Source organism: Artemia franciscana, chromosome 11 (assembly GCF_032884065.1).
Source record: "Artemia franciscana chromosome 11, ASM3288406v1, whole genome shotgun sequence".
Classification (NCBI taxonomy): domain Eukaryota; kingdom Metazoa; phylum Arthropoda; class Branchiopoda; order Anostraca; family Artemiidae; genus Artemia; species Artemia franciscana.
The window spans coordinates 5,016,251-5,038,196 of record NC_088873.1 but is presented as its reverse complement, the minus strand read 5'-3'; the positions used below and the strand labels follow the sequence as shown (position 1 = coordinate 5,038,196).

Sequence of the window (21,946 nt, the reverse complement as noted above, 5' to 3'; positions counted from 1 at the left end):
CTATAAATAGGTCTAAGCCTTTTCACAACTTAGAAATCTCAAGTAGCCCCTCAAAACCAGGACCATTTGAGTGGAAGGACTAGAATGCCCGGGCCTCCTGAAATAACAACATTTTAATAATTGCTTAGAATATACTAAATGTTTAGAAAAATAGGACCATAGTTCTGAAAAACAATTTTTGCTTTAGAAATTGTATACGCATAATATCCTAGTCTGTTAAAAAAGTCCTCAAAAGTCTCTCTAAGTCCTTAAAAAATTAATAAGGGTCCCAACTGGTATGCTCAGGGCCTCAACTGTTTTTAAGAGCTGGGCTTCATTATAAAGAAACGGTTCTTTTGTCTAGCTTATCCTATATACGTGAATAGTTAAGAGTTTATATATGTAAATAAATATTTAGTTTACTCCCCCCTTTCTCTCTGATATCTTCTCTTGGAAATTCTCCTGGCTAATCTTATTGCTCTACAGAAAGATCTTATTTCTCTTATTGCCCCGTTTGATTGGTTTGAATTGTTGATGCTATTGCTCCTCCTCAATAGGTCTTGCTATTGCTCCTCCTCAAGACCACTAAGGTCTTGCTTCCTCCTCAATACCCGGCTCTTTACGTTAGAGTTTGTTACTACTTTAATAAGTTTTTTTTATTGTAATTAATAAGAATAATAATAATAATTTATTTATCACCCACTTCACAAAACAGAGGTTAAGCGGAGTAAAATACAAAAGAAAAACAGCATAAAGCGCTTCAATAGCTAGCTTCGCAGATAATTTTTCGAAAGCACCAGTGATATCTGTCGCACAATACTTTTTAACCAGTTTTGCATTCTGGTAAGAACGAGGTAGACATAAAAGAAATTTGCAGTACCGGTAATAATTTATGCGAATATGTTTGAGATCACCAGTCAACAGAAGTGGCCTAATACCAGAACAGAAGAGCACAGAATGATCACAAAAATTTGAGTAAAGTCGAGTTAGCGCTCTTCTCCTATAGTGTCCACGATTTGCTACAATCTTAGAGTAACCAAGCCTCGGCTTATCACTAATATCTTTGACAGCGTGAGACCGGAGAGCATTCGTAGAATCGCAAACTGTTATACCAAGCCAACGAAACGATTTAACACGAGGAATACTAAAACCATCGCAGAATAGTGATTCTGAACAATTATTACCGTTGAAAACAAGAAACTCGGACTTGTCAATATTTAGGTACAGGCCGATATCACGGAAAGCAGAAGTAACTGACTTCACTGAACAGGCAAGACCAGACTCAGTTTGACTAACTAGAAGAAGGTCATCCGCATAAGCCAGATATGAGATATCAGATGGTCCTAGTAGGCACGTAGTCGGTATTTTTGATAATACATTTTCAATACAAGCATTAAAAATATTCGGCGAAAGAACTCCCCCTTGTCTTACACCGCAACGAACAGGGATTTGACCAAAATAAGAATTATCTAATGACTTAGGGCGAAGGTAAGAATGCGAGTACCAAAAACGAAGCACGTGAATTACCGACGGATTTACTCCTCTCTGGCATAATGCTGTCCATGCTTGAGTATGACAAATACTGTCAAATGCTTTAGACAAGTCTAGGGTTGTGAAATGAAGTACGCGACGAGTGCGATGGGCATCTTTTAATAAAGAAGTCAAAGCACGGTGAGCATGCTGACAGCCTAGCCCAGATCTAAAACCAAATTGATTATCATCATTTAGAGCAAGCTTAGTGATATAAGGTAGTAGGAGGTGTTCAAAAAGCTTGCTAAGAGTACAAGCTACCGTTATGGGCCTATAAGAACTACAAGAAACCGGATCTTTTCCTTTTTTTAGAAGTGACGTAACGCTACCGCATAAGAACGAGTCGGGCACACACGAACTACTCAAACACATTTGAAAAAACAGTTGGAGATGAGATACCAGTTCAAAAGAATTCGGAACAAGATTCAAAACACTAATCCCATCAACATCCAAAGATTTTGATTTTAAACCCTTAATACCTTTAATAATAGCCCACTTTTCAACTGGAATCACATGTCTCTGACATAAACGCGACGGCAAATTTTTTCAAGCAAACATGAGAAACGCATATGCACTGCATAATTAACATTCGAAAATATTTTTGAATAATGTTCAATCCAAGATGAACGAGGTATAATATCACTAGAACTTGCATCCGGAAACTTGGCAGAATTTATCACTTTTCGCCACTCACTATTTTTGTTCGGAAAAGTTTCACCGGAGTAACGAACGGCACGAAGATGGCGTTTATATTCGAGTTTCGTCTTTTGTTTTGGATCAAACACAGTACCCCGAGAAGGTCGACCACAGGCAGACCAGATTCTTAACCAGAATTCGGCCTTATTCCTGACTTTTTTCAGCAAAGGATCACACTTCCAAATTGGTTTTTGGGTATATCGCCTGACACGGATCAGCGGGATGGCCACATCTTCAGCTTGCCTTATACATAAGATAATGTCACGATAATAGCAATTCAAATCAGCACGAGCATTGTCAATAATAGGGTACGCATTTGTGCAAAGAAGATGGAAAGGGACACGTATGGTGAACAGTAGAGCTCCAAGTGTAGCAAGGTAAAGAGGCATGTTCACACTAGACCAATCACGTTTTTCAAACCACTTATGCGACATTGAGGGTTAGTTCGAGTATATGTCAAAAGTAACCATAATATCAAAATACAGAGGTAAATGATCATAATCACTCTCATCTTCATCAACATGCACTGCTGAAGTTTGTAATGAATGATGGCAGATACAGTGGTCTAAATTTGAGATAGAACCACTACAGTGGATATATGTAAAACTAAGGTCTTTCGTTAGGACCTTAAATACTGAGGGTAGACACTGAAAAAGCGCTTCCTTTCGTGTCGAGGAAACGGTGATGTCACAGTTTAAGTCTCCTATAAGCACCCACCTGTATCCCAGACGCTCAATACCAGATATGAGAGTCTTTAATTTATTGCAGGCATTCGCATAGCTGGAGAAGGAAGAAACAGATCTTCTATCATGGGGCAAATAGGCGTTGATTATGATCACGTCTGCAAGCCGGATTGCAAGATAGTGTTCAGAGGATTGGTAGCAGCTAGGAGAAAAATAGCTAGGCAGAGATCGCTTAATTATACAGGCAAGACCGCCAGAAGGCCTGCCTCGGGTACGTCGGGCATTCGTGATGGAAACAGCATGTTGAGAACTTCGCCTTAGAAAGTTTACACTGCAACTTGGGAGCAGGTGTTCTTGTAAGAGAACAACATCATGATTAGCTAGTTTCTCATCAAGGCTTGATACTTTATCCTTCGTCCCATTGATGTTGAAAGAGCAAACTGAGACTTTATACTCATTCATGATTGCAAGCGAGAAGGTCGTGGAACTTTGGAATTAGCAAGAGCCTTTAGTTTGGAGCAACGAAAACTGTAAGCAACATGATCTCCACTACAATTTGCACACTTTGGGGTATTACTGCAAGGTGAGTCACTGGAGTTCATATGGGGACCAGAGAACCGTGAGCATTTGTAGTTTTTATTGGGATATTTTGCAGCAAGGTGGTCAGGGGATTGACATTTCCTGCAGCACCTAGGAATTCGCCGATATTCGTACACTCGGAATAGTTCATAGCCTATCTTCAGTCTAGATTTAAGGGCCGAGGAAAGAGAAATTTCGCGTTCGAACGTAATTTTCACACAATTTGAGCTCCCAATTCTCACAGCGTCTCGAACACCCCTGCAAGCCTTATGAGAATGTCTAATTATGCTGAGTCGTTCTTAAAGAGTTGTGACAAAGAGAAAAACTTTAGCGTAAAGAGCGGGTGTTGTGGAGGGAGCAGCCCCTTTCCTATACTGAGTAATTTCTGTTGGTTTTAAGTTTTAATGTTGCTTTTCACTTTCAGTTAAATTTTCTTTTTTATTTCTAATAGTTTTTTGAATAATGCCAAGAAACCCCTGCTGCCGTGTAAGATATCTCCTGAAAGATTCCTCTGAAAGCTTGCCTCCCCACAAAAAACCCTTCGCGTGGAAAATTCCCCCGCATAAAATAATCCCTCCCCCCAAATTCGTAATATTGCCCAATAACAGACACTATATCCGAGCAATATCCAAATTGTGTAGTTTAGTGCTTACAACCCTTTCTATAGACTACGGAGACTCATGTTATCCCCAAATGCATAGTTTTTGGACCTTTTCACTATACTGAATCAGATGTCTATCTCAAGGTTTAGATCGAATGACCTTGGGGAAAAAGGGACGTGGATCTTTTTGGTCACCTAAAAAGGACACTAGAACTTCTAATTTCCGACCGAATGAACCCTTTCCCGATCTTCTGGGATAAATTGTGTGGTAGAATCATCCTTCGGGGAAAACAAACAAATAATCACGCATCCGTGGTCTTAGTTAATAGATCATTCGATGATGCTGAACAAAATGCTTATCTCAAAATTTTGATCAAGCAGCTTTAAAAAAAAGCGTGGGAGAGGGGTTAAATACTCTCCCGTATTTTTAGTCATTTAAAAATTGCACTAGGGCTTTTGATTTCCTATCAAATGAACCCTCTCCGATCAAATGAAGCCTCTAAAGTACAGTTCTCTGACATGTTGAATCTGTCGGGGTGATTTTCAGAAAGCCCTCTTGAATTTTTGAGATGCTTTCCCCCTTTTTTGAAAATTTTCTGAAGCCCGTAATTTTTGATGAGTTATGTTAAATTTGATGAACTTTATATATTTTGTCAATTCCTTTATGTATCTATTGTCATCGAGATTCTGTTTTTTAGAGTTTAGCTTACTATTGAGCCGCGTCGCTCCTTACATTCAGTTCGTTACCATAAACTATTTGAAACACATTGAAATTTATTTTTCTTCCATGAGAGGTGGGTAGGCGATCCTACAGTTACGTCAATTCACGAAAATTAAGGAAGACGTAAAATGTATTTTTTTAAATATAGAAGGGGGAGAACTAGTCGCTTTTTCCATTGTCCCAATGAAGATACGGAAAAAAGCGTTTTTCAAAAGAAACATCATAGACTGGTACCAAACAGCTGAAAGGATACCATTAAGCCGTTGCGCCATTAAGATTGCAAACAGCATTAATGGCAAACAGCCATTAAGATTTATTGACGTTTCAGGGTATTTCCATCCTTTTTCGAAAATCAGGTAAGTTTTCTCAAGATCAGTATAAAAAGCCTATTCTTTTGATACATCTATTGTTACCAGAATTCTGGTTTTTTTTAGTTAAGTTGCTATTGAGCCGAGTCGCTCCCTTCTTACAGTTTGTCGTCACTAACTGTTTGATAAAAAATTAATTATTTTATATTAAAATCCAATGCCATAATTTTCCAAAAAAATAAAGTGACAACCGGTTTTGAACCGGCAGCCTCTCCTAGTCAAACCGGCAGTTGACCGGCAGTCAAAGTGTCTACCGCTGTGATATGAGCTATTCATCTCAAAAAGAAATACCATAATTGAACAAAAGAGGCATATTTTATAGCTTACAGCCCTTTCCAAAGGGGCTGTCGGGGGGCCAAGTTATTCACGAAGGCATATGCGTTGGACCTTTTGACTACGATGAACAAAATGGGTATTTCAAAATTTGAACGAACGACTTTGGGGGAAAGGGACCGGAGGGGGAAGGGTGTTAATTGGAGGAGGAGGGGGTTAATCTGAAGGTGTGAACTTCATTAAAATTCCTTGTGTTTTAGGGGGTGCTTCCACCCTTTCTTGAAAATCAGGCTAATTCTCTCAGGCCCGTATCTTATGATGGGTAACAATAAACTCTATGCATCTTTATATTTGGAATCAGCATAATAAGCAAAGTCTTTTGATGTGTCTATTGATGTAAACATTCCGTTTTTTGGAGTTTTAGCTTACTATTGGGCCTTTTCGCTCCTTACTACAGTTCGTTACCACGAGCTATTTGATATGATAGATGCCTTAATTAAATAAATAAAAAACAAGTTTTCTAACTGAAAGTAAGGAGCGACATTAAAACTTAAAACGAACAGAAATTACTTTGTATATGAAAGGGGCTGCTTCATCATCAACGCCCGGCTCTTTACGCTAAAGTTTGACTCTTTCTCTCAACTCTTCTTTTTAAAACAGTAAAAAACTTTAGCCTAAAGAGCGGACCGCTGATGAGGAAGCAGCCCCTTTCATATACGAAGTAATTTCTGTTCGTTTTAAGTTTTAATGTCGCTCCTTACTTTCAGTTAAAAAACTTGTTTTTTTATTTAATTTCTGAACGTTTTTGAACTAATGCATGTTTTGACTTTGGCTCTCCGCAGAGGAATAATTAAAACGAAATTTGCATATTAATTTCTTTTGGCTAAATGGCTTTCTCATAGTTTTGATCGAATCATTTTGAGAAAAAAGGAGCGGGGGAGGAAGCCCAGTTGCCCTCCGATTTTTTGGTTACTTAAAAAAGCAACTAGAACTTTTAATTTTTTACGAATGTTTTTATTAGCAAAAGATATACGTAACTTATAAATTAGCTTACGTAGCTAACTTTCGATTCTCATGTTTTTATTACATATATGAGGGGTTCACCCCCTCGTCAGTACCTCGCTCTTTACACCTCGCTGCTTAAATTTTGTCCCAATTCATTAAGAATGACTCCTGAATCGCAAAAAACGTAGGATAAATAGTTGAAATTACTAAAAATACTTTAGCGTAAAGAGCGAGGTATTAGGAGGAGGTGAGCTCCTCATATACGTAATAATTTCTGTTCGTTTTAAGTTTTAATGCTGATCCTTACTTCCAGTTGAAAAAAAAACTTTTTCATATTTATTTTTTCATTGTTTTTTTTTTAATAATGCTAGAAAATCCTGCGCTCCCTTCATGGAAATTTTCTTCCCCCATGACAAATTCCTCGATAAAAAGTTCCCCCAACATGTCCCTCTCTTCTCAACCCCTCCCCCAACCAAAAAATCCCCCTGAAAACGTCTGTACACTTCCCATTAACCATTAGTATATGTAAGCACTGGTCAAAGTTTGTAACTTGTAGCCCCTCCCACGGGGATTTTGGGGGAGTAAGTCGTCCCCAAAGACATAGTTATAAGGTTTTTCGACTACGCTGAATAAAATGGCTATCTCAGAATGCTGCTCCTTACTTCCAGTTGAAAAAAACTTTTTCATATTTATTTTTTCATTGTTTTTTTTTCAATAATTCTAGAAAATCCTGCGCTCCCTTCATGGAAATTTTCTTCCTTCGTGACAAATTCCCCGATAAAAAGGTCCCCCAAATGTACCCCTCTTCTCAAACCCTCCCCCCAACCAAAAAATCCCCCTGAAAACGTCTTTACACTTCCCAATAACCATTACTATATGTAAGCACTGGTCAAAGTTTGTAACTTTTAGCCCCTCCAACGAGGACTGTGGGGGAGTAAGTCGTCCTCAAAGACATAGTTATATGGTTTTTCGACTACGCTGAATAAAATGGCTATCTCAGAATTTTGATCCGTTGACTTTGGGAAAATAATTAGCGTGGGAGGGGGCCTATGTTCCCTCCAATTTTTTGGTCACTTGAAAAGGGACCTAGAACTTTTCATTTCCGTTAGAATGAGCCCCTTGCAACATTCTAGGACCACTGGGTCGATACGATCACCCCTGGAAAAAAAGCAAATAAACACGCATCCGTGATCTGCGTTCCGGCAAAAAATACAAAATTCTACATTTTTGTAGATAGGAGCTTGAAACTTCTACAATAGGGTTCTCTGATACGCTGAATCTGATTGTGTGATTTTCGTTAAGATTTTATGACTTTTAGAGGGCGTTTCCCCCTATTTTCTAAAATGAGGCAAATTTTGTTAGGCTAGTAACTTTTGATGGGTATAACTGTTCTTGATGAAACTTATATATTTAAAATCAGCACTAAAATGCGATTCTTTTGATGTAACTATTGTTATCAAAATTCCATTTTTTAGAGTTTCGGTTACTATTGAGCTGGGTCGCTCCTTACTACAGTTCGTTACCACGAAGTGTTTGATTTTCATTGCTCAAATTTCTTTTAGTACATGTGTTTGAATTAAAAGAAAAAGCAAAGGATTTATTGTTCTTGTTGATTAGTGGGAAATAATAATTGATTTCTGTTACAATTCCTGCAGAAACTAAGTTTATGAAATACATGTTAGACCATTCATATCCTGATTTATTATTTACCGTTCCGAAATAACTTTTATTAAGGTAATTTTCGTACCATTTCATTTTTGTGTTTGTTTTATAGTAATATAATATTACAAAATACAATAAGGTAAATGTTTTTAACTTTCAACCAGTTTGTGGTAACAAACAGTAAGCAAGGAGCGACTGAACCCAAATAACCGAAACTCCAAAACAAGGACAGTTGATTGCAATTAATAGACTAAAATAATTGCCTATATGCTGATTTCAAATATATAACATTCGTTAAGTTTAATGTTACCCATCTAATGCTACGAAAAGAACCTGCTTAGGTTTACTTTAATAATTCAATAAGATAAATAGTAATAATGAACAGAAAGTGAGAAACAAATTAATCAGTTGGTAAAGAAATTACGACTCTCCTCTGAAAGAATGAAGGATTCCAAATCATTAAGGAGAGTTTATGGGTCTTTTTCTTTTTTGGAGCTCACTTGCGTCTTAATATAGGATACCTTGCTCTAAGCAACTGTCCTTTTTGGTTTAATTTTTCAACATTCTCTTCATAGTTGTTTTGTCCTTGTTTAAAAAAAAACTCTATAGTGCAGTTACTTTTAATGAGAGTTTATATTTATTTTAAGACGCAGGCGTATCCGATTTTTTTTTTTTTGAAATCGTCTTCTTTTTCAGAAATAGGTATGTTTTGAAAAGTATTTAAGGAATTTGCAGCAAATAAGCAAAACCATTATAAGCAAAATAAAAGTTAGAAAATAAAAAATAAGCAAAATAAAAGCTATAAAATAAAAAATAAGCAAAATAAAAGCTAGAAAATAAAAAATAAGCAAAATAAAAATTAGCAAATAAGAAACAAGCAAAATTAAAGCTAGTAAATAAAAATAAGCAAATAAAAGTTAGCAAATAAAAAATAAGCAAAATAAGTTAGCAAATAAAAAATAAGCAAAATAAAAGTTAGCAAATAAAAAATAAGCAAAATAAAAGTTATCAAATAAAAAATAAACAAAACAAAAGCTAGAAAATAAAAAATAAGTAAAATAAAAATTAGCAAATAAGAAATAAGCAAAATAAAAGTTAGTAAACAAAATATAAGCAAAATAAAAGCTATCAAATAAAAATAAGCAAAATAAAAGTTAGCAAATAAAAAATAAGCAAAATAAAAGTTATCCAATAAAAAATAAGCAAAATAAAAGCTAGAAAATAAAAAATAAGTAAAATAAAAGTTAGTAAATAAAAAATAAGCAAAATCAAAGTTAGCAAATAAAAAATAAGCAAAATAAGTTAGCAAATAAAAAATAAGCAAAATAAAAGTTAGCAAATAAAAAATAAACAAAATAAGTTAGCAAATAAAAAATAGGCAAAATAAAAGCTAGAAAATAAAAAATAAGTAAAATAAAAGTTAGCAAATAAGAAATAAGCAAAATAAAAGTTGGCATATAAAAAATAAGCAAAATAAAAGTTAGCAAATAAAAAATAAGCAAAATAAAAGTTATCCAATAAAAAATAAGCAAAATAAAAGCTAAAAAATAAAAAATAAGTAAAATAAAAGTTAGCAAATAAATAATAAGCAAAATCAAAGTTAGCAAATAAAAAATAAGCAAAATAAGTTAGCAAATAAAAAAATAAGCAAAATAAAAGTTAGCAAATAAAAAATAAGCAAAATAAGTTAGCAAATAAAAAATAAGCAAAATAAAAGTTATCAAATAAAAAATAAGCAAAATAAAAGCTAGAAAATAAAAAATAAGTAAAGTAAAAGTTAGCAAATAAGAAATAAGCAAAATAAAAGTTAGCATATAAAGAATAAGCAAAATAAAAGTTATCAAATAAAAAATAAGCAAAATAAAAGTTAGCATATAAAAAATAAGCAAAATTAAAGTTAGCAAATAAAAAATAAGCAAAGTAAAAGTTAGCAAATAAAAATAAGCAAAATAAAAGTTAGTAAATAAAAAATAAGCAAAGTAAAAGTTAGCAAATAAAAAATAAGCAAAATAAAAGTTAGCAAAAAAAATAAGCAAAATAAAAGTTATCGAATAAAAAATAAGCAAAATAAAGTTTATTTCACTTCAGATTTTGCCACCCCTAACACGAATAAACATTGTTTATTATTAGTTTCAGATGACCAAAGTAACGTTACTTGGTTACATTACATAAAGAAGAATGAAAATAGAAAAATTAGGAACTGGTAAATAATAATTAAATAAACGAGGAAGGTCAGAACAACGATAAAAATAATGAATACTAATTAAAAAAAGGAAATTAATCAGTAGACAAAGTAACTATATCTCTACTCTGAAACACGGAAAGATTTCTAAGCATTAACGATATTTTTCTTTTTTCTCCTTCATCTTTTTTTTTAGTTTTTTCGCTGTTGAAATTGCCTACCTTGCTCTGAACGGCTTGCCTCTTTGGTTTTACTTTCACGCACTTTTTTTATGGTAGTTTGTGGCCTTTTTTTCTTAATTGTTCCTACTGTGTTATCAATTTTATTTCCCTTAGACATTTCATTTAAACTTTTTTCAGGGTTAATGATTTTGACTTTAACCGTTCCTTTCTTCTGTTTCACTGTGCACTTTGTCTCAGACAGTTTTTCAATTTCTACCTCTTCTTTCTTATATTTTATGTTTACTTTTGACTCAGGGGCATTTAAAACTTTCTCTCTTTCTAAAGGAGCTCTTTTCTCAAGTGCGTTTGGTCGAATAGTGATATGTTTTTGTGTCATTTTTCTCTCAAGATTTTTCTCTGGAAACATATCGTCATCCTTTTCTCGACCATATTTCAAGACAGTTCTTTTTTGTGTTTCTTTCTTAACTGAAGGTATCATATACTTTTCTACGAGCTTTTGCGCTTTTGTTTTTTTTAAGGGAGCAATATCTTCACTGATGGTTTCTTTTAAAATTTCTGCTGTGGAGCTAGTCTTCGAAGAGCAAGGTTCTTTCTCGGGACTGGGCATTTTCAACGCTTGCTGGTAAGCCAATTTTTGTTTTTCTTTCTCTGCAACGGATTTTTCTAGTTCAGCAGCATCAGGAAGGTGCTGTGTTGTCATACGTACGACTTGTCGATTTCTGCGGATTGTCCCATAAGTTTGCTCCCTTTTTATTTCACCTGGTTTACCAGGCTCCCTCTTTTTCGTCAAGTCAATTTTTGCAGTGTCAATGCTTTTTAAAAGTCGATCCCCACCTTCCCTTTTTATGGGGGTATAGTAAGTTGTAGGTGCGTAATAATTTCTATAGTTGCCAGAGGATTCATATGGTCGCTGGTAGCTTGTAGAAAGATTGTCTAAACTCTTCCTTCCCGATAATGGCTCATGCCCAGTATTTCTACTAACTGGATCACTCTGAATATATCGGTAGCTCGAGATTGGATCATAGGTTGTCGACGCTTGCCTCGACCTAGAGTTAACAGGTGTTCCTCCAAGAGAAAAACCGAGACCAGTAAATGATCTGAGTGTGTTCAATAAGCTACTTGAGCCTGAGTAGAGAGAGCTTCCAATGCTTCCAATGTAAGAGTGAGAAGAGCCTCCTGTATAGTTGTATGGCGTAGTGTAAGATGTACTACTATACCCCATACTGGAAGATCCATAGCTTGGGGTATATCCGTAGGAAGTATAAGGTCCAGAAGCAAACCTTACCATACTGGAGCTAATAAATTTAAGCCAGAGCTATGAAGTTGAGTAAAGTTCGGAAAGCCTAATGTTTTATATTTTTCAGAATCATAGTATGACCTCTTTTGAAATTTGAGCTGATAACCGAATTTGACACTTTCACAAATAAAGCTTCAAAATATTTTGATCACAAAAAGATCCATTTTTTATTTCAATATTTATTTCAAGTTCCCACGATCGATGTTAGATTTCAACTAGGCTCAGAGGAGAAAATATCGAACCAATGCTAGAGTTTCCAGAGCAAAGGAATCCCGAATTCGAGAGAGGCATAAATTTAGACCATCATTAAGTCTGTCATTCGTTTTAGTTTACTACTTATTGGAAAGCTGAAAAATACTCAAGTAGATTTCTGAGAAACAGCTCCCCTTTCGCGAAATACGTCAGATATTTATAATTGAGTTGGAGGCTTCATTTTTGTCCAGCCTGTGAACTTTCCTATGAATTCAACCTATGAATCCACAACTTCAACTCTTCATTCTGTTTTCAAATATGTTTTTGTATAACATAAAAAGTTATACATGAAACTAATAACATTCAACAAAACATTTTATTGAATTGTGTCTTATTTAGGCAGCATATTCGATTATCTTAGCGCCAGAGTCCTTTTCTGAACAAAACACAGCAATAACGAAAGAATAATAACTTTCAATTCCCCGTTCAACACTTATCCCAAATATAATATACACTACCATGACAATTAACCCCTCCCCCCAATGCCTAGATACAGCCCACGGCTACATAAAATAGTCTGTGAAGGTTTTTCAGGCTTGTTCTAGGCTTTTGGAATTATTAATCAGTTTCTTATGAGAAATAAGTACGATAAAATAGATAGCTTCTGTATAAAGCCTAGGGCTATGCATAGGCAATCGGGCGAAGGGGGCTACGGTGGGATTATCATGGTAGTATTTGTTACACTTAGAAAAGGATTAAATTTCATTATCATAGTGCTGGGTTCGGAAATCTTGTACCAAGATCAGAAAAAAAAAACAAACGAACATGATCTATTTGATTGTAAGTGTTTTTTTTTGTTGGACGAAAGGAACCATTATTAAGCTCTTCAAAAAAGGCGATGCGCTTGTTTGTGGCAACTGGAGAGGTATTAACATAATGTCGATACCTATTAAACTTTTGTCAATACCTAGTATCGTGTATCGTGTCAATCCTCTATCTGTGTAAGAAATTTTACAATATATGGCACACACGAATGCCAAAAACAGCAAACTGAATGGCATACTTTTATAATTTAATGGGAAGGCAGTGTTTTCTAATAGACTAAAGAAAAAAGACGCAAAATGAGCTATGTAAAATATATAGATAATTAATAATAATAGACTAACATAGAACAATCAAAAAAATTTCACATGATTGTCAATTGGGGAAACCCTCTTTTTTGTTTTGACCCATATAGAAAAAAAATAGTCGTAATAATGATAGATTACGACTAAAAATTAGTCGTAATCTATTGTGGCCACATGTTTACGACTAAAAATTAGTCGTAAACATGATAGATTAAGAATAACATAGAACAATCAAAACGATTTCACATGATTATCAATTGGGGAAACCCTCTTTTTTGTTTTGACCCATATAGAAAAAAAAATTATAATATCATTCCTTCCCATCCCTTCTATAGGACTCAGACCTGTGTGCACCTATACTTAAGGGCTACAGCTTAGTTACATTACCCACTATGTCATCTGCTTAAGGCCTGTTTTAGATATTTTAGTTTGGTTTTATTATTATATTACTATGATAATAGAGGAAAGTTTACGATACCTAGTAAACTTTTGTAAACTACAACAGTGCCTACAGCAGAAACTGTACCAACATCTTCGTGATGAACAACACGGCTTCCGACCTGGAAGATCATGTGCAGACCTAATTTTCACACTGAGAATGCTGGTTGACGACTCAAAGGAATGGAATAAAAAGCTATATCTTCTTTTCATTGACCTTGGAAAGGGTTTTGACTCGGTTGACCGAGAAATCTTATGGAAAATCCTCAAATACTATGGGATACCCCCCAAGATAGTAGAACTGATTATCATCGCCCTGTACAAAGAAACAGAATGCTGTGTTCGAACAGAAAACGGAGTTACAAGATACTTCAAAATCATGACTGGTGTCAAGCAAGGATGTGTACTATCACCACTTTTATTTACAAAAGTTATGGACTACGTACTCAGACAGTCTACGGGCTATGGAGTAAACGTCAACAACAAACAACTAGCAGATCTTGACTTTACAGATGATATAGTACTATTAGAAGACGCCAAAGATCGATTACAGCTGCTATTTGATGAAATCTCAGAAAAAGCCCGAGAGGTCGAATTGTCGATCAACGTCGATAAATCAAAAAGTATGTCCACATCTGGCTCCCCCCTAACTCTTCAATGCTCCGATAAATCTGTTGAACAGGTCCAAGAATTCAAATACTTAGGAAGCTGGATAGAAAATACTGGCGATGTAACATTTGAAATCAAGAGAAGGATTGGACAAGCATCAGGCGCCTTCAACAGACCAACACCAATTTGGAGAAGCAACAAATACTCACTTCGTTTAAAATTGCGCCTCTTCAACAGCAATGTGTTGTCTGTATTGATGTACGCCAGTGAATGTTGGAAACTCAACCAACAACTTGAGAAACGTATCCTAGGATTCGAAAACATTTGCCTTCGAAGGATCCTCAAAATCAGTTGGCATCAGAAAATTACCAATAGGGAAATCCGGCTGAAAACAAACCAGCCCATAGTGACCAAAGTTTTGAAGAAACGAAGATGGACATATTTGGGTCATGTTCTACGCATGGCCGAAGACAGACTACCCTCAAGAGTGTATCAATGGCAGCCTGAAGGAAGACGAAGACGAAGGCCGACCAAAACACACACTGCGGAGGCAGTATAATCGGGACCTGAAAAAGGCAAAAATTTCCCTCACTCCGCGATGGGAAGATATAAGTGCAGCCGGAGAGCTTCGTGATGAATGGAGAGACTTTGTCGACGCCCTATGCGCCACCGATGGCTCAGGAGGATCTAAGGTCTAAGGTAAGGATATAAATGCATACCAAACTTACTTACATAAAAACGAGTTCTGTTTTATTGTCTTTAAAAAATCAGACACCAAGAGCAAAATATCTGATTTATTTCCTTAATATTTTATCTTTACCAAGTTTCCCTTGGCCCTGTCTATATGTCCTGATATTTTCAAACGAATCAGCTAACCAAATCAATCGTTTGTTGGGCCGCGGATTAATGTAATCAAATTAATATACCAATACTGGGTATCTTCGTTCAATTTCTCTTAGTCAAGCCTACTTTATTCATGTCTTGGTCAGATCTACCCTAAAAGATTCTTACCAGGTGGAGTAAAACAATGTTTATCCCATTTTGACTCAATTTAAGAAAAAAAAGTCTTCTCTTAGGTTCCCTTTGTTCAGAGTATGTGCCCAGTAAACTGACAGCCGACCAATCAGGAGGGACTAGTCATTTTCATACATGAAATAATTTCTTTTTATTTTAAGCTTTAATCTAGCTCCTTAATGTTTTAATGTTGCTCCTTACCGGGACAGTTCCCTTTCGTTGGGATATCGAGTTCATAAATCAAGCCGGTGAACTGATCAATAAATACAAACATTGATGTTTTTCAAATATAATGATTTCTTAGGCAGAGCAATAGCGCTGCTTAAGTAAATTAAATTTAAAACACAAGTTTATTTTAACTGAAAGTAAGGCGCCACATTATAACTGCAGACTATATCATGAATTTATTCCGTATATGAACAGGCCTAGTCCCTCTTCAACGCCCCGCTCTTTACTCTAAAAAATGCCTCTTTGGCACAATTTTCTTTTAAAGTACAGATTACATCTACTTTTCAAAGTGATAAAAACTTCAGTGTAAGAAGCGGGGCGCTGAGGAGGGGAGAGCCTTTTGCATACACGGCATAATTTCTGTTCGTTTCAAGATTTAATGTCGCTCCTTGCTTTCAGTTATAAAAATAATTATTTTAATTTAATTTCTGAACGTTTTTCAATTAATACAGGATCAAATTTTGCTCACCATACATCGACAATTAAAAGAAAATTTGCATATAAGTTTAGCAGTGTCCCCCCGTGTAACACTTTCTCTGGAAAGTTCACCTCCAGAAACTACCTTCCCAATGTGAAAATTTCACCGTACAAAATCAAATTATTTATCATGTGTATAAGGGGGCTGAACCCTCATACAAAGCCAGGAAATCTGGCTCCCCCTCCGCAGAAAATTCCTTCCCCTCATGGAAAATCCCTATGTGTAAAGTTCTTTCCATATAAAACATCCCCCTCTTACCCCAGCAGGAAAACTCCCCCTCAGACAACATTATTTTGAATCAAGATACACAAAGCAGAGCTGAAACTATTCTTTATTTGTAGTACCAGGTTTTAACTACTAATAGAAAGAAATGCAGTAAGAACTTGGAATATAATTTTTCAAACAGTTTATGGTAACGACCCCTAAGTAAAGAGTAATCCAGCTCAATAGTAACTGAACTCTAAAAAACGAAATTTTGATACCAATAGATACATAAAAAAATAGAATTTTTATGTTGATTTTCAATATGTAAGTTTCATTAAGTTTAGTCTTACCCATTAAAATTTACGAGCCTAAGAAAATTTGCCTTATTTTCAAAAAAAGGGAGTCCCCCCTGAAAATAATAGAATCCTAATAAAAATCACACCATCAAATGCAGCGTATCAGAGAACCTTACTGTAGAAGTTTTAAGCTCTTATCTGCAAAAATATGGAATGTTTTATGTTTTTTGCCAGAAAAAAGATCGCGGATGCGTGTTTATTTGTTTTTTTCCCAGGGTTGATCATATTCACCCAGTGGTCCTAGAATGTTGCAAGAGGGCTTATTCGAACGAAAATTAAAAGCTTAATACCCTTTTTAATTGACCAAAAAATTAGAGGGCAACTAGGCCCCTCATACGCTTTTTTTTCCAAAGCCACCGACTCAAAACTTTGACATAGCCATTTTGTTCATCGTAGTCGAAAAATCTAATAATTTTTCTTTGAGGACTATTTAATCCCCCACGGTCCCCAGGGGAATTTTATTGGTTATTGGAAAGTATACAGACGTCATTTATATAGCCATTTTGTTCACCATAGTCAAAAAGTGTAATAGGTATGTCTTTGAGGATGACTGAATCCCCCACAGTCCTCGAGGCAAGGACTGCAGGTTATGATCTCTGCCTGTAGTTCACATATACTGTTGGTTATCGGGAAGTATACACACGTTTTCAGGGGGATTTTTTCTGGTGATGGGAGGAAGGTTGGATATTACGTGGTAGGATCTTTCCATGGAGGGTTTTTTAAGGGGGAAGAGAATTTTCCATGAAGGTGACGCCAGAATTCCCAGGATTATTTAAAGAACGATCAGCAATTAAATAAAAAACAAGTTTTATCAACTGAAAGTCAGGAGCAACATTAAAACTTGAAACGAATAGACATTATTACGTATATATGAGGATTCATCCACTCGTCGATACCACGCCCTTTATACTAAAGTACTTTTAGTGCTTTATTCTTTAAAGTACTTAGCGCATTTATTCTAATTAAACGGCCTATGTGATTTAGGGATCATTCTTAAAGAATTGGAACAACGTTCAAACGTTAGCGCAAAGAGCGAGGTATTGACGAGCGGATGAACCCCCTCATATACGTAATAATTTCTTTTCATTTTAAGTTTTAATGTTGTTCCGTACTTTCAGTTTGAAAAACTTGTTTTTATTTTAATTATTTAAGGAAAGCAAACGTTATTAGCGTAAAAAATGAAACTATTTTGCTGTATTGATTCGTGACGCCCAAAAATAAGCCTATGTCTAAGTACCCGGAACATTATTTTTAATCGGTAAAATTTGGACCAAAAGTCCAAAATTATACTGAATATGAAAAAAGAACGGAGTAGTTACAACAGAATCTCAGAGAGTCTAAAATTTCAATTTGATTTCAACTCTAATTCCAAGACCCGGTAGATAAGGTCCAAAAGTCAGTTGTACAATTTATAAATTTTAATCAGTAAGTTCTGAAGTGCTATTCTTGGTTAGCTTAGTTAAAGCTGAATAAAACTACAAGAAATGTTCCTCAAATTTGAAAAAAAGTCTAGGATTTGGTTGAATTTTGCACAAGATTTTAATCTCATCTTTGAATTCGACTTAACTGAGTAAGAAACACACAAATGAGAATGCAACTCAAGGGACTGATCAATGATTCTTAGGGCCTAAATATTAACCCATTGGAGAACACCAAATGTTTGTATCAATACATCACTGATCTATATTACAACATACATCACATCATTATACATAACACATCATAAAATATTAAACAAGAAACATTATGCACTATACAGCTAAAAAGAGAGAATCCTACTAAAAACTATTCTGATGTATTAGCAGAAGGAAAATATTTATTTAATTATATCGAAATGATGGAACTAAAGCAGAATCTTTTATTTCCAGAAGAATACTGTTCTATAATTTCGCTCCATCATATTTATGGAAATAATGTTTTTTTTCCTGTAATAAATATCCGAAATGAGAAAAATATTTAGATGACAACGCCGGATAAGCATGATAATACGTCAGTAAATGAAAGAGGGCAAGTTGTGTTAGTCCTGGGGTGGTATACCATTTATGTATTTATGCATAAACACAGCAATTTGGAGCTGGAAAGTTCGTTTTGCTATTAGTAACTGGGATTTACAATAAGATTCTTTAGTATTTAATCTGCTAAAATAAGCTGACTTTACAGCTCAATTTCGTATGGTTTGAATTTTCTTTAAATTATAGCTGAAAGGATTAGTCCAAACATAATAACTATAAGGAATATAATATAACTATAATAGTTACAATACAACTATAATATAACTATAAGGAATATTCCAAACATAACTGAATACATTTTTTATACCTTGATTTGTCCATATTGTTTTGCAGGTATATTTTGTAAGAGGTCAGAGGTTTGCCAACACGATACTCGGATGCTAGGAAGCTCCTCGGTCTGCTTATAGTAGGTTTTCTTTTTCTCTTGTTTATAAAGCTTCCAAGGTTTGGAACAAACTTAGTAAAGATATTAAGGATAATGGTAATTTTAATAAGTTTAAATCTGATTTACACGTGGAGTTGCTCAGTAGGTATGCTTTCGAAACATATGAACTATGTTTTCAGTTAACTGTATCATTTTTCTGTATTTTTAGTATTTTTTATGTGTTGTTTTGTTGTCTTATTTTGTAGCGTTTCGTTGTTTATTTTTATCTTGGTTTTGGTAAATGGTCTCATGCTCCAAACTCTTACTCTTTATATTTTTTTTATTTTAGCACATCCTCGCCAGCTCCGCTTTTGTTGTGCTATTATATAAAAAATGATTATATATATATATATATATATATATATATATATATATATATATATATATATATATATATATATATATATATATATATATATATATATATAAAATAAGTTGTCTGTGTGTGTGTGTGTGTGTGTGTGTCGAGTGACGTCATGTTTGTGTGTCGACTGACGTCATGTTTTCGACTGACGAAATTACAGACCGGGACATCGGGACACAAATGACGACCGGGACATAGGGAATATAAATGACGCCCGGGACACTCAAAGAGAAAGCGACCGGGACACAAGGAATGTTCGATTAGCAATCACCATCAACAAAGCACCGGGATACAAATGACGACCGGGACACAGGGAGTATAAATGACGACCAGGACATAAGTAAAAAAAACTAAAAAAACAAAAAAAAAGAATAAAAAAAAAACTAAAAAAGAAAAAAAATTTAAAAAAGAAAAAACCTAAAAAGAAAAAACCTAAAAAAAAATAATAAAGAAGAAAAAGAAAACTGAACAAAGAAAAAAGGTAAAAAACTAAAAAAAAACTAAAAAAAAAAATAAATAAAAAAAAGAAAAAACCTAAAAAGAAAAAACCTAAAAAAAATAAAATAAAATAAAATAAAAAAGGTAAAAACTAAAAAGAAAAAAAAGCTAAACAAAACTAAAAAAAGCTAAAAATAAAAAAAAAGAAAAAACTAAAAAAGAAAAATTAAAAAGGAAAAGAAAACATATCTATATATATAAAAACTGGGAATTGCACAAATATTTCAATATATTTTGACAATAGATTAAAGTAATTTGAAAATCTTAAAACAGATACCCAAAATTTGAGGTTTACTATAAATGGTTGAGCTTTAGCATGCTTGGCACGTAAAGATTTTTCCAAGTGTCAATGTTAGAATGAACATTGACAAATTGAAAAACTTTGAAAAAGATTAAAAAAGACAAAAAATTAAAGCATGTTTGTTTTTTTGTATGTTTTAGGGTTTGCATATGATGTCTTAAAAAAAAGAAAAACCTAAAAAAAACTAAAAAAAAGGAAAATAATAAAAAACGAAAAAAAAAATAAAAAGAAAAAAAAGCTTAAAAAAGCTAAAAAAGCTACAAAACTAAAAAATAGAAAAAACTAAAAAAGAAAAAAATTAAAGCATGTTTTTTTTTGTATGTTTGAGGGTTTGCATATGACATCTGAAAAATAAAGAAGGACATGAAAACTAAAAAAGAAGAATATGACATATGACATCTGAAAAATAAAGAAGAAAATGAAAACTAAAAAAGAAGAAAAGGGTAAAAAACTAAAAAAAAGAAAAATAAAATAAAAAAGGTAAAAAACTAAAAAGAAAAAAGCTAAAAAAGCTACAAAACTAAAAAAAAAGAAAAACTAAAAATGAAAAAAATGAAAAAAAGAAAAAAACTAAAAAACAGAAAAACTAAAAAACAAAAAAAAGAAAAACTAAAAAAAAAGAAAAAACTAAAAAAGAAAAAACTAAAAAGAAAAAAACTAAAAAAAGAAAAACTAAAAAAGAAAACAAATCAATAAAAAGAAGAAACTAAAAAAAAAGAAAAACTAAAAAAGGAATCAAACTAAGAAAAGAAAAAACTAAAAAAGAAAAAAACTAAAAAAGAAAGCATATCTATATATATATAAAAATAAGTTGTATATATGCATGTTTGTTTGTTTGTGGGTTTGCATGTGAGGTCATTATAAGTATATAAAGCTTTGTAAATGACGTTATTATAAGATGACTCTACAGACCGGGACACAAATGACGACCGGGACACAGGGAATATAAATGACGACCGGGACACTCAAAGAGAAATTACAGACAGGGACACCGGGACACAAATGACCACCGGGACACCGGGACATAGGGAATATAAATGACGACCGGGACAGTCAAAGAGAAATTACAGACTGGGATACCGGGACACAGGGACACAACTACAACGGGGACGCTGGGGGCACAGGGGGATATGTAAATGACGACGGAGACACAGGGAATGTTCGCATCAACAAAGCTCAGGGGCAATCGTTAGAAAAATGCGGTATAGATCTGAATACGGATTGTTTTCCCATGGACAATTATATGTTGTATGTTCAAGAGTCGGTAAACCTGACAATGTATTTATATGGACAGACAATGGGACAGCGAAGAATGTTGTATATTTGCAAGTTTTACGTAGTTAAAAACATATATATATATATATATATATATATATATATATATATATATATATATATATATATATATATATATATATATATATATATATATATATATATATATATATATATATATATCCATCTATTTTCACAGGTGGGACACAGGGACACAACTACAATGGCGCGTAACTAATATGGCGCGTAACGACTTACGTGCGCGGGGGGGCTTGGGGGGGGGGGCGCGAAGCGCCCCCACCAACTAGGTGTTGGAGTGGCACGAAGCGCCACCCCAACAGCTAGTTTTCAATAAAAATGTTTTACTACTGCTGCTACTACTACTATAAGACTAAAGAAGAATAAAATAAAGGGCATAGGCAAAGTGATGCAAAAATTTTTGAAAATCATAATTTGAAAATCATAATTTTTCAGTCTGTACAGAATACCAAATCCTATTGCAATTTAATAGACAATAAATTTTTGAATTGAAAATTCACTTGAATTTAGGAAAACAGAGATTTATATTTAATATAGATATAGGAAATTTGATGAAAGATTACTTGACAATATCGTTCGCAGATGACACGATTTTACTATTCCAAGCTTTATCGGTTGAAACCCTTTTT

General features: G+C 34.1%; 1 protein-coding gene and 1 long non-coding RNA gene across 3 annotated transcripts in view; one reads left to right on the top strand and one right to left on the bottom strand.

The window, feature by feature from the left end:
• The window catches only part of LOC136032715 (putative protein kinase C delta type homolog), a 215,811-nt gene that overhangs the window by 79,405 nt on the left and 114,460 nt on the right, over window positions 1-21,946 (bottom strand). The gene's annotated exons all lie outside the window — the stretch shown is intronic.
• Window positions 1-21,946, top strand: part of LOC136032718 (uncharacterized) — a 60,895-nt gene that overhangs the window by 12,948 nt on the left and 26,001 nt on the right. The window lies entirely within an intron of this gene.